The following is a 17569-nucleotide window of genomic DNA, read 5'->3' on the forward strand; positions in this document are numbered from 1 at the left end:
CCATAAAGATGGAGAGAAGGTGGAATGATGTTTGTCTTTTCTGATAAGGAGGCTGTAGCTCTTTATGTGCCCTGTCGCTGTTATCTCTGTGCAAAGAGTTTCTTGATTATCTTATCTCTTTCTTGAGTTTGTAAAAAATATCTTACATCGCAGAGTTTCTATTTCAACATTGTGTTGTAACCTAAAACTATATTTAACACACTACTTAAAAAAGATTAGTACAGTATTACAAAATAACCCTCCACAATACATATAATATTCATTGTAATATTTGCGAAAAGCCAATCATAAAATATGCATTGTTCACAGGGCAGGACAAAACTTGATGTGGGCACAGATGTACTTACCTAATAATTGCTTTCAGTGTTTGCTTTGAGGAAAAATTCACGCCTATTTCCTGGCAATCCAGAGACCTGTTTCATTTCTTTATATTGAAAAGGTGGTAGTGATCACACTGCAAGGACAAACATTTAACCCAGCACAGGATCTGATGCATAAAGGATACAGCAGCCCCATGATTTCATCACCCAGTACATGCCTGAGACAAGACATCCCCGGTGTTATCTCATGGAGTTGAAAGGACTCACTTTCTTGTTTTGTTGATTTAAGGTTTCCACTACTGCCAGTGTCTGCTTACTTGGTTTACTGTCACCAGCACAGAAAATGAGCAGAATGCATACACCCAATGAGGACAAACAGATGAGACTTGGTTTCAGACTTTTTTAGGGGTTGTGTGCAGCATTTTGAATCATTGGTTGATCTGCTTCTCCCTTTGTCACTTCCCATAGGACCCGGAGACATTGACACATCTGCCAGCAGGAAACTTCTTTAATGTCTCCTGTGTGCTAAAAAACCAGCTGGACTTGATAGTCTGAAAGTCTTTTCCAGCCTAAACAATTCTATTGTTCCATGTGTTCTGCCCAGGAAATGTGAACCCTGGTAGCTGCTCACCCACCCTGAAAAGACTCAGATTATCCACGATCCCAAGCAGCATCCACACTTTACAAGAAAAGGTTTGCTCCAGCTCGCAGGAGAAAAATCTCACTGCCTTTCCAGTTAGTTTCAATAACTCAAGTCATCTCCTAGTGGGATGCTTGATCCTTTTCCCAGAAATGTCCTTTCTAGAAGCAGGGCTAGGTGCTGCCTTCCCGAGCCAGTGCTTCATGGCCCATGTGCCAAATCCTGATGTTTGCACTGACTCTGCTGCCATGGATGCAACCAGAAACCTCACCTGGCCCATTCCAGAAAAGCCAGGATTCCTCCTTGCTGTTGTGGGTACAGCCACACACACCTTTGCCCCATGCCTGGGTTTGCAAAAATACCTCCAAATAAACCAATGGAGGGACAGAAGCCTCCACTGACCCGTAGCTGTCTGCAGAAACTGTGCTCAGGTGGTGTTGGTCTGAGCTGAACACCAGCCACACCATTAACACGCCAAGATTTGAGGTCAGCACAACAACGCTGAGTAAAGAAAGCTGTGTTAGACCAGAGAAGAGGCTGAATCGGTGATCAAAACTCAAACTGAGAGGAAACAGCTGGTGCTGCATAATTAACACCTGCCATGCTTCACATTGTAAATACAGCTGGTGAGAAATGCATATTTTATTATTGGCTTTTCACAAATATTACAATGAATATTATATGTGTTATGTTAGAAAGTTGTGCTGTATTAATTCTCTTAAGGAGTGCGTTAAATATAGTTTTAGGTTATAACACAATGTTATAATAGAAACTCTGAGATGTAAGATATTTTTTAGTAGCTCAAGAATGGGATGAGATAATCAAGAAACTCTTTGCACAGAGATAACAGCGACAGGGCACATAAAGAGCTACAGCCTCCTTATCAGAAAAGACAAACAGCCTTCCACCTTCTCTCCATCTTTATGGAACCACCAGGCTTAAGGGGAAGAAGTTGACAAAACCCAGAAAAAGTCTTAATTTGCAAGGAATTTATGCACCATGTATGAGATATATGAACATGCAACAGGCTGTTGCTTTTAAGGGTTATTCCTTTGTTCACAAGGCAGGTTTTTGGCAGCTCAGTGCCCAAAAACATCCGGACGTCCGTAATTCTTTGCTTTTTATTGTCTTGTAATTGTCCTATTCCCTGTTGTCCAAATTTTTATTACTCTAATTTTATTACTATTTTTATAACTATTTTATTACTAATAAACTTTTAAGATTTTAAAAAACAAGTGATTGGTGGTTTTCACACAGCTGATCAAAAAAGCAGAGAGAGACAAAATCACCAAAGGGTGAGAAGAAAAGGGTGAGCAGGGAAAGCTCTGAGGGGTTTTCCAAGCAGATTGTGAAGATGGCTTTGCTGAGAGACAAGTGGCTCCTCCACTTGTGTTGGGTGCAACAACCTGCAGGTGAGCTGGGAGCAGCTCCTGCACACAGACTCCCCAGGACTGTGTGTTTGGGATCCTGGGAAAGCCTCACTCACAGACCACATCCATGAAGAGCACTGCACTTAGCCCTGGAAGGCTTCTGGGAAGGACACACAGGCTGGGACAGCTCTTGGCTTAGCAGCTCCCCAGGGCAAAGGGTTAAATCATACAGCACCGGGAGTCTGTAACACAACTCACCACAGCAAATGCATGTAAAGTCACAAAAACAAGAATTGTTGTGACTGAAAAACAAGCTAGCTTAGTCAGAGAACATAGTCATAAGTCATATGGGAAGAACTTCTCTCAAGTAATGAAAAATGACCTTATCTGTTGAGGGCCACCAGCACATTAATTAAGGTGTTTTGTTCAGCACTGATGCCTATCAGATGTCTCACTTCTTGTGCTATTTCCTTAGGCCCGAGGCTGTACTATGACCCCACCCTGAGGGAAACATTTTCTGGCCTTGTACTTCTGGAGCATAGCTCTGAATGAGTGGCTTTGTCTGCACCAGTTCCATCCTGGAGAGCCAGCACTATCTGGCCACTGTGGCCCCAGGGGCATGTGAGAGCAGCTTGGCTTTTTTCCTCTGTCATGTTTTGCACCCTCCATCACAAACTGAGCACAGTGAGTCAGACCTCGAGGTCTGAAACTTTTTCTCCTTGTCCTCCTGACCACGATCATCAAAAGCATGAGTATGTTAAAATACTTCAAATGAAAGTACATTTGGTCTCATTCTTGCAACAGTTTTACACTTGCACTTTCTCCAAACCCAGGAAACTGCAGCAACAAATTAAGACAGATTGAGCAGGGATTGCGGTTACGGGTATTGTGTCACAAATATCTGAGGATTGCCCGTCTCAGTTTAGCTATTTCTGAGTCTGTTCTGCAATGCTTGCACACCCTTCACACAGGTGCAGATATGCCAGGTGTGCCACGTTTTCCTCCCAGCTCCTGTGAGACCAACTTCAGCAAAGAGCAGGGCATGAATTCAGCAACGTGGTGGGAAAATGAACCTCAGGCCTGGGCTCACAGTTTCCTTTGAGATGGTCCTGAATTGCCGGAGTGGCTTTCTACAGCTCGAAACACCAGAGTGGCCACTGGGGGCTTGCAGGAATCGCTGTGACACAGTTCAGAGGAGGGATGGAGAGTTTTGCTGGCTGCTGATGCGCTCACAGCCGAGGGATGAACGCAGCAGAGGTGACACAAGAAGGCAGTGGCAGGAGGCAGCCTCAGGCAGGGGTTGGGGCTGGTGCCACCTGCCACAGAGCTCAGAGAGCAGGCGGCACAGCCATGACTCCACACACACCCAGCCTGCGGCCCCGAAGCCAAGGAGAGAAAGGACGGGTCAGCATTGCAGCTCCGGTCTCTGCTCCTGCACCTGCTTTCGGTGCTTACCCAAAGCAGGCCCCAAAGCAGAATCCACGAAGGATGTGCCACCCACCACAGCCTCGTAAGCGGAGCTGGGGTCCCTCTGGCTCCTTCCGCCTGCCCCATCCCTTTGCAGGGCGACACAAGTCCAGCAGGAGGGTTGAGGTGCGTGAAAAACACCAACCACTTGTTTTTTAAAATTGTAAAAGTTTGTTAGTGTGAAAAATGCAGATTTTATGGTTGGCTTCTCGCAAATATTACAATGGATATTATATGTGTAATGTTAGAAAGTTGTGCTGTATTAATTCTCTGAAGTAGTGTGTTAAATATGGTTTTAGGTTATAACACAATGTTAAAATAGAAACTCTGAGATGTAAGATATTCTTTACTAGCTCAAGAAAGGGATGAGATAATCAAGAAACTCTTTGCACAGAGATAACAGCGACAGGGCACATAAAGAGCTACAGCCTCCTGATCAGAAAAGACAAGCATCCTTCCACCTTCTCTCCGTCTTTATGGAACCACCAGGCTTAAGGGGAAGAAGTTGACAAAACCCAGAAAAAATCTTAATTTGCAAGGAATTTATGCATCACGTATGAGATATATGAATATGCAACAGGCTGTTGCTTTTAAGGGTTATTCCTTTGTTCACAAGGCAGGTTTTTGGCAGCTCAGTGCCCAAAAACATCCGGACATCCGTAATTCTTTGCTTTTTATTGTCTTGCAATTGTCCTAACTCTAAATTTTTATTACTCCAATTGTATTACTATTTCTATAACCATTTTATTTTATTAAACTTTTTAAAATTCTAAAAACAACGTGATTGGCGTTTTTTTACAATTAGTAATAAAATAGTTATAAAAATAGTAATAAAATTAGAGTAATAAAAATTTGGACAATGAGGATTAGGACACTACGAGTGAGAGAGGTCTCATCATGGGGCCAAGTCTCACCCGAGGCTGAATGATGCCTCTTGCTTGTCTTTCACGTGGGATTTTTTTCCCCATGCAAAAGCAGGCCAATGTCACTAGCAGAATTCAGTCTTTGCCTGATTTTTCAAGTTTCCCTGTGTGAAAAATGCATATTTTATGATTGGCTTTTCGCATATATTAAATTGAATACTATATGTATTATGTTATATTGATTAGAAGTGCTGTATTAACATTTTAATAGTATGGTAAATGTAGCTTTGTAGTTACAATAGAGCTTTTGTAGTTAAAATAGAAACTATGTACATGGGAAGAAAGGAATGAGGTGTTTGCATTGAGATAGCAGCCACAGGACACCTACATCTTCCAGAGAAAAATAATTTATGGCTCCCTAATTAGAAGAAATTAACTTCTTCCTGCCTTGGTCAGCCCTGAAGGCGCCGCAGGATTAAGAAGAAGAAGTTGACACTGATCAGAGTTCTTTGTTTCGACAGAATTTATGCATCATGTATGAGATATATGAATATGCAACAGGCTGTTGCTTTTAAGGGTTAATTCTTTGTTCACATGGCATGCTTTTCGTGGCTTAGTGCCCGAGAGCATCCAGACATCCATAAAACTTTGCTTTTTATTGTCTTGTAATGGGCCTAACTCTAAATTTTTATTACTCTAATTGTATTACTATTTTTATAACCACGTTATTATTATTAAACTTTTAAAAATTCTAAAAACAAGCGATTGGCGCTTTTCACACCTGGGAATGAAGGTTTAGGTTATTTCCCATCTCCATCCACATTGTCACGGGACTTGAGCAGGGTGAGAAGAACCCTCACTGCTGGGAGCAGGCACGCTGAGTCGTGTCAGGGTGACAAAATCAGCTGCCCAGGGAGCTTCAGGCTCAGCGGAGAGACTTCTAACTACAGTGCATGCCAGAGAGCTTGGGCAGCCTTGGGGGGGAAGATGCCTGGGCTATCCCTCCGTTCCTGAGGTCTGGATGTCTCCTGATGAGCTGGCAGGTGGTGTGCACATGGGAAGTGGGAGCGTGGGGGAAACACCTGCATCTTTGTAAAGAAAACCAAAGATGTGGGTGTGGAGGTGTGGAGGTGTGGAGGTGTGGAGGTGTGGAGGTGTGGAGGTGTGGAGGTGTGGAGGTGTGGAGATGTGGAGGTGTGGAGGTGTGGAGGTGTGGAGTGGGAGCTCCCAAGGCTTTGCTGCAGGGAGAGGGAATGTCACAGCCCTGCCACCACAAGACCTTTCTGGCAGCAATCTCCCCGGATGCCCTGAGGTCCGAACGCCTGCAAACACAAAAATATACCCCTCCTTTCCTCAGGAGAGCTGCAGCACATGAGATCACCCTGCCAGGTGCTGTGTGGGCAGCTGAGACCTGTCAGCAGCCCGTCCCGGTGGTGAGCCCATAAATGACATCTGGCTTCACCAAAAGGAGCAGGGGAGAAGTTTCGGTTCTTTTGCCTGGGGATGCTGACGGGAGGGGCTTCCGAAGGAGGTTGATCATTAAACGAATGCAACAGCTTCCAGCTGGAAATGCAAGCTCATCAGTTTCTGGGCTGGGCAAAAAAACCTCACTATGGTTGCAAAACTGTGAAAAACGCCAATCAGTGTTTTTAGAATTTTTAAAAGTTTAATAATAATAAAATGGTTATAAAAATAGTAATACAATTAGAGTAATAAAAATTTAGAGTTAGGACAATTACAAGACAATAAAAAGCAAAGAATTACGGACGTCCGGATGTTTTTAGGCACTGAGCTGCCAAAAACCTGCCTTGTGAACAAAGGAATAACCCTTAAAAGCAACAGCCTGTTGCATGTTCATATATCTCATACATGATGCATAAATTCCTTGCAAATTAAGACTTTTTCTGGGTTTTGTCAACTTCTTCCCCTTAAGCCTGGTGGTTCCATAAAGACAGAGAGAAGGTGGAAGGATGCTTGTCTTTTCTGATCAGGAGGCTGTAGCTCTTTATGTGCCCTGTCGCTGTTATCTCTGTGCAAAGAGTTTCTTGATTCTCATCTCTTTCTTGAGCTAGTAAAGAATATCTTACATCGCAGAGTTTCTATTTTAACATTGTGTTGTAACCTAAAACTATATTTAACACACTCCTTATGAGAATTAATACAGCACAACTTTCTAACATTCCACATGTAATATTCATTGTAATATTTGCGAAAAGCCAATCATAAAATATGCATTTCTCACAAAACTGGCTTAAATCTTGAATTTTTCTTCTGCCCGAGTCTCAATCAGCTTTTCTGTTCTGACAATAAATAGGGCAGCTGAATGAACAGAGAGGGTTGGTTTTCACTTTCCACCCTCCAGGCACCATCAGGTGAACTGCTGTTCAGCTGCTTGGCTGTGTTCCACCACCCTGAGCTGTGCTGGGGATTGCCTCGTCTCCCTGCTCCCAGCTCCCTACTAAAACAAACTCCTAAACTGGTGCCTGCGTCGTGGTAAGGGCGTGCAGAAGCCAGGCACAGGTTGCTGTGAAACCTCCCAAATGAAGAGATGATCCCAGTGGTGAGAAGAGGTCAGTGAGCAGGGGTTGGAGTACACAAATACTCAAGTGGCAGCTCTTGACACAATCTCTCAAGCATCTTGCCTTTGAAAAGTTAGATTTTAGGATAAGGTTGGTGACTGTCCCTTATCGGGGGAAACATACTTGATTTGGGTGAAAATCCCTTAATTTCTGCCAAATCCTCCAAGGAATGTAAATCAGTAGTTGGATAAAATCAGTTGAAGGCTTGGATTCAATCCTATTAACTTTATTTTGATGCAAATGAAGGCACATTCCCACAAGCAGTAATTTTCTCTTGATTCCTTTCAAGATTGTTTCCATGTTTCATATTAAAAAAAGGCTTCATTTCAAAACTAACACTATTTTTTTCCAAGACAAATAAATAAAAGCCTTGAGAGCAAAACAAAATATTTTGCTTACATCTGAACTTGTAACATTTTTGTCTGCAAGAACAGATGTTTTTCCTTCTTGGTCTTTACAAATTTTCAGTTCATAAACCAGCCAGTCACACACTGCCAGGGAGGCTTTTCATACAAGCCTTGGGATCTGTCCAGGACATCTCCCAGATGTTGGGAAGTCTGTGCAGGGAAACACAAATCTGGGGAACTTGGCAGTGATAATGCACAAAAAGGTGTGTGAAGGGATGGGTTTTTTTTTCCTGGCTTCTGGTCTGGGCTGAGGATGGCTCCTGTTTTTCTAAGCCTTGCTGCAGACAGCAGTAGCAGGAGCTGAGCTCTGGGAAACACAAAAACAAACATGCAGAGAGGGTGGGCAGCGACCCAGCTCGGGTGCCAGAGCTGGCTGAGCTCAGGGAGATCAAACACTGAGCTCAGGGTGTGGATGTCTCTCCCCTGACTTCTAGGCGAGCACGAGGGGAGAAGGGGCTGCCTTGGGTGATTGAGGGGGATCCCCAGCCTGCTTTCCTCACGGCATCTCCACTCTGCTCACCGTCCTCTGCTCGGGAAGGAGACTCCTGCTGAGGAGCTCTGACAGGGAGCCACGGGTGTCTGACAGCACAGCGGGCTCACAGGCTGCCAAGTCAGGCCGGCTCAGAGCAGGAGAAGCTGCCGAGGGTCCCAGCCCAGCAGCCAGGGGCTGGTCACGGTGTCGCACGCGCGTGTGCTGCTGTCCCCAGGGAGCAGAGGCAGGATGAGGGACAGGCGACTGGCACGCGCCTGCTGCAGCCTTGTGGTCCTTTTGGAGCACGTTTGTGAGGGTGTGGGCCACAGCACAGCATGGCTGCTGAATTTATGACATGGTTTGCTCACCACAAACTCCACAGGAGGCACTTTTTGGTCTTCTGGATGGCGCAATGCTATGGATTCCAAAAAACCCTACAGTGGGGTTATCCTAACTCCTTATTCCAGAGATTTTCCTCCACCAGATCCCTGCCTCTGTCCCGGGATCATGGATGGTCCGAGGAGAAAGGAGCATCCTGAGCTGCCTCACTCTGGGAAGACCAAAGAGGACCCTGCAGCTGCAGGACCCTGCATGGACCCTTGGACCCAGGAGCATCAGGAGGGTGACATGGGATCTGTGCTGGCTGCTCCTTACAAAGTGAGCTCACATAGAAGGGAGCATCCCATTAAATGAACAGATGGCAGGATTAAACGGAAAACAAGGACTTCTAGAAGTTTTTTCATGCAATAGGCCATATAAATAACCTGCTGAAGTCATTGCTATAGGAAGAAGCTGAAAGGTTGGACAGGTTCAGAAAGCAGCCAGTTCACACACAAGGAATCCCTCAGAAACTGCTGAAAGGAAACAAATAGAATACACATCAGACCTGGTGTCTAAGGCAGGACACCACACTGGATGGGCCTCTGAGCCCACTCAGCTCAACCACTGTTGTACAAGGCTGAATGGGAAGGGCAATATTCCAGAACAATGGGTTCTCAGCGCTGAGCAGCCAAACACAGCAGTGGCAGGCCAGGCTGTCTGTGCCCAGTGTGGGCAGCTCCATGCCATGTGCCAGGGCTGGGCATCCCTGTGGCAGTGCTCGGCATCTGCTGCCCTGCCGGGGCAAAAATCCCCTCTTGCAAAGCTCATGTGATTAAAGACAGGGAGTTGTGCAAGGCAGCACTGGAGGTGCTGATCACACAGCCCCAGCTCCGTCGTAAGGCAGTGGTTCTTCAAATGCATGGAGGAAATAAAAGCTGCTTCTGACGATGCAATGGGAAGAAAGTCAGGAGGGGGGGACTATAAAGACATCCATGCACAAGGAGAAGAGTGTTTAATTAGCACAGCCACCCTCCAGCAATGCTGTGGGGAGCAGGGACAGCCCAGGGCAGGGGCTGGGGGCTCACCCCACAGCTGGGCTGTGCCTCTTGGGGGGCACTGGGGAAGGCAGGAGGTGCCTGGCTCACACTGCACAGCACCCTGACATTTTGAGCTAAAAAGCAACCCAGGTTTTCAGCCAACATTTTCAGAGCTGGGTTTCTTGGCCCGCTGGCCCAGAATGGACAGGCAGCTCCGAGCTGAGTGACAGCAAGAGCAGGGCAGTTTCATTTTACCAGGGAGGGCAGGAGCAGAGAGAAGCAGGCTGCCTGCCAGATGGTGATGCAATGTGAGATTCTGAGCTCTAAGTCTTTCTGACGGATTAGAAGAAGAAGAATTTCAGTGTCTGGGTGGGTGATGCAAGCCCTGGGCTGGGAAAGAACCATGCCAAGGCTTCACAGCTTTCAGAAGGATTTCTTCTTTCCCATCTCAGCAGTCTGGGATCTCTGCCAGAGGAGGAGCAGGATGGGTGAATAAACAAACAGTAAGTCACTTTCCTAAAGCAATTTGTAAGGCAAGTGAAAGAGCAAAATGAGGCAACAAATGCTCTTTCCTCCACTCCTCCCTCTGGGCTCCTTGCCACAACATGCCCTGGGTATGCCAGGCACCCCTGCACTCCTCAGCATACCCAAGAGCTCAGAAATGTCACACAAAAACCGAGTCCCATCCTTCTGCACACAACCTCCCACACTGGAAAAGACATTGCTACATACTTGTTCCATGCCAGAGCATCACCACCCTCATGGTAAAAAATTTCTTCCATATATCTCATCTGAAGTGACCTTATTTTAAAACTATTTAAACTGATGGTTTAAAACCATTACCCCTTGTCCTGTCTGTCTGAAATGTCAGCCCTCACCTTTGTTATAAGCCCCCAATGAGTACTGAAGGGGCTCAGTGAAGCCTCCCTGGACCCTTCTGCTTTTGAGGCTGAACAACCCCAACTCTCTCATGTTTCTCCATTGGAGAGGTGCTCCATCCACCCGATCATTTTTGTGGTCCTCTCTGGACTCGCTTCAACAAATCCATGTCTTTCCTGAGCTGAGGGCCTCAGAGCTGGATGCAGACTCCAGAGGGGGTCTCACCCCAGCAGGGTAAAAGGGCAGGACCCCCTCCCCTGACCTGTTGGCCACATCTCCTTTCCTGCAGCCCACATTTTCCTACAATCCATTTCCATTAATGTGCTATGTGCAGGGCTAGGTATACAAGTACACATGTCTCAAACCTGGGCACGAGAGCAAGAGTGTCACAGAAGGGCAGGGTGAAATTCAAATGGTCTGCACAGAGTGCTGGAAAACATGAGACACAACTGAGGAAGAAGAAGGTGCAAGTTCCTACTCTGCACGGGCAGGAATGGTCTGCAGCAGAACTGCAAATAAGGAGTGAATAGTTTGTGAGGAAAGCACCTGGGGACTGCAGAGTCCTGGGACCAGCTGAAGGTGACACTGGCTGGAAAAGGCAGAAATCTCACTGTACGAGGAAGCTGGAAGGTGTGTGTGGGAGGGCTGAGTCTAGAAGCAAGTATCCCACTTCCTGAAAGGGCATGAATCAGTCGTGACTAGAAGGAAAACTGGGATATTTGCAGATGGGGGAAACATCTCCCAAGAGTCCCATTGTCCTCTGGAAAGATTTGTCCATAAATGACTGATGCAGAGAGAAAGGAATAACCTGACCAGGCTGCATAGGAAAGGGGCCAAGGCTTAACCTGGAAGCCCATGGGAGACAGAGGACAAGCCCCACATGGTTAAGGAGAATGAAGACCTAGAACAGAGGGCCTCCTTGGGGTCTTTAGTTGGACAATTTCCTTTCAGGTACCATCCCAGAAGCAGCTGGTGCTCCTGCCATGGGATGGGGTGGGGTGAGGGGGCAGAGGACCTCCCCGGGCACATGGTGCTTGCAGCTGAAGGAGAGAATAAGCATCGAGTTTCTGCAACAGCTCTACTGAGAGCTGGAAAATAAACTCACCCATCTATCTGGAAATATCAAACAGATTTTCTGAGACTGGTGCAGAACCACTCTGATTTTCCAGATTAGCCTTGACCACTGGTACTCTCTGGGAGAGGAAAGTGCAAATATGTGAACAACCACTTCCCTATTTGATGTCTTTGGAAGACCATAATTAGCACTTTTTCATCCTGTCCCATTCACACTGTTTCCACTTACACTCTCACGCCACAACTCCCCCAGTTTTGCAGCAAGAGGCAGCAGAGAAGAGGTTGCACTGCTTCCTCCAACCCCAGTGACAAAGGCTTCTAAAAATACTTTTTTAGAGTTTTGAACTAGGCAAATCATTCTTTTCCTCCAAGGTGCCAGATAGAGGACTAGCTCCCTCTCTGAAGTCCTCTGCCCCTGTTTTGGTTTCAATGCAGGACTTGGGCAATTGGAATGAGACTCTCAATCTCTTTGACAAATCTGCATTTGCAACAGGAGACCCAAAGTGCTGTCCCTGCAGCTCTGACAGCTTAGATGGCCCTGACATCCTTCACCCAAGCAAGAACTGCCAAGAGCCTGGAGCAGGTCTCCCTCCACTGGCATCCCTGGCCCAAAGGGCAGCTCTCACCTGTCACTAACCCCAGCACATGCTGAAAACACAGCCAAAGACAATATTGCTCCACAATTTCTCTGGGTTTCAATCTTTTTCATTAGGCTGATGAAGACACTCAGCCCTTGAGGCTGAACCCAGATGGCAAATTTCCAGGATCCCATTTAACAGGAGACCATGCCTTCAGCCACCCCTCACTTCAGTCACTATTCAGATCACAGCCCTCCTAGCCCAGCCAGGGGCTGAGTGGAATACAAACAGATAGAAAACAAGGGCAGACAGTGCAGGAGAAACCAACCAGGACAGGGTGCCAGAGAACTCCAAACACTTCCTTCACTCTTAACACCCAGGATTCCCACCAGGGCCCTCACCGCTGTGGTCTCCCCCTCTGGCACTGTGCCTGCTGCACAGCCTGTGGCCCTGAGACTGGCACTCAGAGTGCCCAGGGGCTGCCCCAAAAGGCATCCTGCCGTGGCTTCCTACTGGCATTTCCCCGTGGAGCCCCAGTTGTTTTTTCCATTTCAGCCCATTGATATTGTCGTGACCCCAAAGCACTCAGGCTGGGAGAAACAAGGGCAGCAGGAGTGCCCAGACACAGGGTGCAACAGAGAGACCTGAAATTCAAATTAATCAATCCTTCTCTTTCTCTGCTCCTGTAGACTAGGGCTGAAACTCCTCTAGGGTTTTCCTATGCTTCTAAAGCCTCTCTCATATCCCTGGAAAGCTGTGGCAGCTGGAAACGTGCCAGCCTTCCCACAAACACACAGAAATGCAGGCTGCACCACAAAGTAAAGACAGGGCAATCTTTGTTTTGACAGAAAACAAGCTGGTCAGGATTTGAGACACCTACTTCAGAGTTAAAGCAAACTTCATACTCATACCAGTGGTGCCTTATTTGGTGATGAAAAATGCAGATATTTATGAGGCTTTGGAAAGCAGCTGCCCAGAGGACAGGCTGCAAAGACCAGAGTGCATCTGAGCCAGAGGGGCTGGGACAAACGTGCTAATGAGGGTGGGCACAGTGCCACACAGAGTCATGGAAAGTTCCTGCCTGAAAATGCGTGTGGTAAATTTGCTGCTTCCAGTTTATGCCTGAGACATTACCACAAGTCCCCAGGGCTGGGCTTAGGCAGAGGAAGTAAGGTCCCCAGTGAAGCACATGATAGTCCCTGTAATCACTTGAACAGATACTTTGGATTAAGAAACTGGCAGGGAGTCAAACACCTGCACCTACGCACTCCAACACAATGGACAATCAAAGGCAGAAATTAACTCTGTGTATTTTGAGCTGTGGCACTGCCAGCGTGAAGCCTGCCAAATGCTCGTGTTCTAAAGATACCAGAGAAGGGAAGTAAGGGCAAAAAGGCAGGTAAGAGTCACACCCTGCTCCTTAGAATCATTTAGGTTGGAAAAGAGCTCTAACATCCTGGAGTCCAGCCATGAATCTAACACTGCCGGGTCCACCACTAAACCATGTCCCTGTGTCCCTCCATGCAGAGCACAACTGCTCCTGCACTAAATTTGTTTCCATACCTCCCTAACAGACTGTGAGGATGGGAGAAAAAAAAAGAAAAAGAAGGATGAAAACAACATACAGTGGGCATCCTGTCAATTTACACACTGGTTGCAAAATCCCATTCCGAGAGCTGAGGCTGCTTTTGAGAAGTCTGAGAAATGAGGAAGAGAATGAGCCCAAATCTGGTTGTAATTGAATATTCTGCTCTGCTTAGCCTGAGTCCTTTTTTTTTTTTTTTTTAACTGAAAGCAACAAGGTTAAACACTGGCTGAACAAAAACTGCTGGGGTTTGTAGGCAAAATACAGTTGAGATGCAGCCATAAATGTTCTTGCAAGTAGAGAGCGAGAGAGCCTTAATTTAAACAGCGATTTCACTGCTCCCAAGCCTGGCTGAAGCTGGTAGGACCTGCAGAATGAAATGCTGCTTGCTGCCTCCTGCCAGGGCTCCTCCAGCCCTGCACAGGGCTTGTGGCATCACTGGCATGCTGGCACAGGACTGCAGTGCCAGGGCTCTCTCCCTGGCAGTGTATTTACAAATAACACCATGGAAAGGCAGATTTACAGTCCCTGGCCACTGCCCTCCAGTGCTGCCGCTTAACACAGTGGGTCACGTAGGCAACTGTATCCATGCTAAATGTAACATGACATCATGGATAGAAAATAAATATAATACTAGCTGGAGCCAAGGTGGAGTCCAGCCTGTCCAGTATTTGGAAACATTCAACTCCAGACCCTTTTTGGTCCTGTTTGATCCCACTCTTGTGTGATCATTCCCATTTAAACCCTGCATTTATTGAAGTAACTGGCAAATTTTGCATCCCAGGACTGACATTTTCTGCCCCGAGCTCTATCTGTGGTAGCAATAATAGCTCTGTGTTTGATCAAAAGGTCTCCCCACACAGGCCAAGTCCTTAAATGATTTCCTTTGGAAGGAGTTTGTGGAAAGTACCTTGTGTCCTCGCCATCAATCATGTGAAATCACTACTGAGTCAGGCAGGAAACCTCCACAGGCTGCGGGGGTGACACAGGAAAGTCACCCCGAGGCTCCCCTTTTCCACAGATTGCCCTAAAGCTGCCCACAAAGGATGCCCTGAAGGGCAGGCAGCCCTGCCAGGGACCAGCCCCGAGCAGGCAGCTCCACACAGATATTTAATTTTGGTTTTATGCAGCCAGAAGAGCTGAGGTTTCACCCACAGGTTGGGAGGAGGCAGAGAAGAACCAAGAGTAAAGTTTATAAAGTTCATTTTTTATGCATTCCATCCCCAGAAAGAGAGTGCAGAAGAGCTGGCAGAGATCTCTCAGTGACATCTTTGTGACATCAGAATTTCTTTTCTAAATAAACACCAATGAAGAGCACTTTTTCATATTAAAAGAAAACTCAAAAGAATGTGCAGAATGTAAAAATTGAAACTGCTTTCAAGGTTGACAGTTAAAATATTTCTTTTAGCTGGTGTTTTGGTTTTTTTTTAGTTTACATTTGTTTTTTACTTCTCAAGCCTATTTGTTTTTTTAAAGCTTCTTTTTTTGCCTTTTCCACACAACACTTTAATCACAGTTTTGTTCCCACAATACAGAACTCAAACAGCAGGTAAGAAAAAAAAATAGAACAGGAAATGCTAAACTTTATTTCAGGAAGACCTTGAAAAAAGCAGGTAAAAAAAAAAAACATAGAACCAGGAAAAGCTAAAATTTATTTCAGGAAGACCTTGAAACCCAGCTCATTTCAAACTGCATACTGAAAGGCATCTACAAAACCCCAACCTTTTCCTACCCTTCCTTGTCCTTGAGTGGCATCAGAGGGAGAGGAGGCTAGCAGTTGGATTTCATTTGCTGTTCCCTTTTGGTGCCAAGACTGTTGCGTGGCGTCACAGTTTGGAGTGAGTGTGGTTTCACTTTTATTGCATGCATCACGTCCCTGGGGAACTGGAAAAACGCCCTTCTGTCATCGGCTCTGCTGTCACAACGAGAACCAGATCCCATCTGCTGCCAGCTCCTCAGCCAGCACAAAGCAAGCACTGGCACCTCCAGAGACAGCAGCAGGTAGGGTGAGGTTCCTGTGCTTGGCACCTCATCCCCTCATCCCCCATCCAGCGAGCTCTGTGCTCCCTGGAGGGTTTTTAACCTTGACCCCTTGCGCTGATATTCCGAGGTGATTTTTGGAGCCCGTTGCCGGTTTCATTTCAGGCCTCCTGGGCCAGGAGCCAGCTGAAAGCTCCCTGCCTGCCTCACTTTTGTGAGGAAGTGCAAACTCACTGCTTTTCAGCCTGGGCTGATGATGAAACCTGGTGGCTCCTCCTCTTGGCCTTATTAGCATGGGGAAATCACCAGCATAAAATCCTGTCCATGTCCTGCCGTGGCTACACGGACCCCGGGAATCCCGGCAGTGCCTTCCTCAGCACTGGTGCTGTTTGCATCCTCATCCTCCCCTCCAGCTGTACCAATGTCAGGCATCATGGAGGCACCAGCCATGCTGGAGAATGGGAAGAATGCTCCAGAGAAGAGGAGACCGCCGGTGGCTTTTCATGTTCTCATTTTTGTGTTGATTGTTATCTCAGCCCTGGTTCCCATCATCTTCTGTTTGCTCCATCATCAGCAGGTAAGGACAAAGCAAAATTCTTAACTCTGCAGTGCAGTATCCCTGATTATTAACAGTACTGTGTTGCTGCTACCAGCTAACTCCAACCTCTCCTCTTTGAAGACTCCTCAATTCTCTCCTCTTTGAAGACTGCTAATGCTTTAGGTTTCCAAGATTTCAGCTGATAACGTTTTCACCAATCCCTTACTGTCTCACTGATTCCTCAATGTCTTCAGTGTTTTCCCTTAATTTCCTTAAGCTTAAAAAAGTCAGGTTTTATTTCTCTGGCTTTTCTTCTCCTGCACCTATGATGTGCACTGTTCCAATCTGATATCAAGTGATGATGCTCTGTAGGGACCAGAGAGGCAGAGAAGTCATGGTAATTCACCAGGCACAAAGTCTTTTCACACTTGGTTTTTACAATCTAGCACAAAAACCAGTGATTGAACCAAGTTTTGCTCTGCATTTCATGAGCTTTTTCTAACTGTACACATAGCACTGAACAGAAATAGAGGGTGAGCCGAGTGACTCATGGGCTGAAGATCAGCTTCTTATTTTCTGCTTTCCAAAATGTGAATCTCTGTCCTGGAGGAGCCAAGAAATAATTTGGGATGCCAGGTTGATCCCGCTGTAATGTACCTCCCTCCAGTTCCAGTTCTTCAGGGGAAGACACAAGGAAAAAGTCCCCTTCTGTTAAGAGGAAGGGTAGTTTGTTCTCATGGTCTGGGAGCTGCTTGGGGCATAATGATGCCAGGAACTCCTCTGAGGACTGATCCTACAAGGTACAGAATTTTTAAAAATAAAATATGAAGTCTGCTAAATTCCTACAAGAGAGAAATGTTCTCTGCACCTTATAGCAGGAAAATATAAAAAACCCAAAATAAATTATTTGCTTTTAATCCACTTTTAGCCCCAAACCCACAGCTTCCATCACCCATTTGGGAGCTGTGAAGCACCAGCTCTGTGAGCTGCAGTTACAACTGAACCCCCCGATGGCAATGAGCACACAGCTGTTCGCACATATTCCGCTCCTTCCCTTCTTTTTTTTTTCCAGGAAAGTTTTTCTGTTTACTAACTTTCTGTTAGTAAACAGAAAGTTTCTTTAGTAAGTGAAAGGACTGCTTTCAGTCCTGTTGATTCCTATTAACTGGGGAAGCAGGGCAGGGCAGTGAAAGCCTTTCCCTGCAAGGCAGCCAACAGCCTCCCCAGCACTCAGGACAGCAACCTCCTAAGGAAGGAACGACGTTGTGCTCCAAGAGCAAATTCAAGCATTTCTGAGCTTGTATTCATTAAGATGTGAGAGGTGTGAGGCAGAACCAGGTCCCTGTATCTGTAAGCTGATCCCAAATCTGCTTTTTACGGGCTCTGCTGGAGGGAGAGCGGAGCTGCTGTGTAGGAAGAGCTCCACGAGCAAAGCCCAAGCCGTGAGTCACGGAGACAG

Source organism: Anomalospiza imberbis, chromosome 9 (assembly GCF_031753505.1).
Source record: "Anomalospiza imberbis isolate Cuckoo-Finch-1a 21T00152 chromosome 9, ASM3175350v1, whole genome shotgun sequence".
NCBI classification, from domain to species: Eukaryota; Metazoa; Chordata; class Aves; order Passeriformes; family Viduidae; genus Anomalospiza; species Anomalospiza imberbis.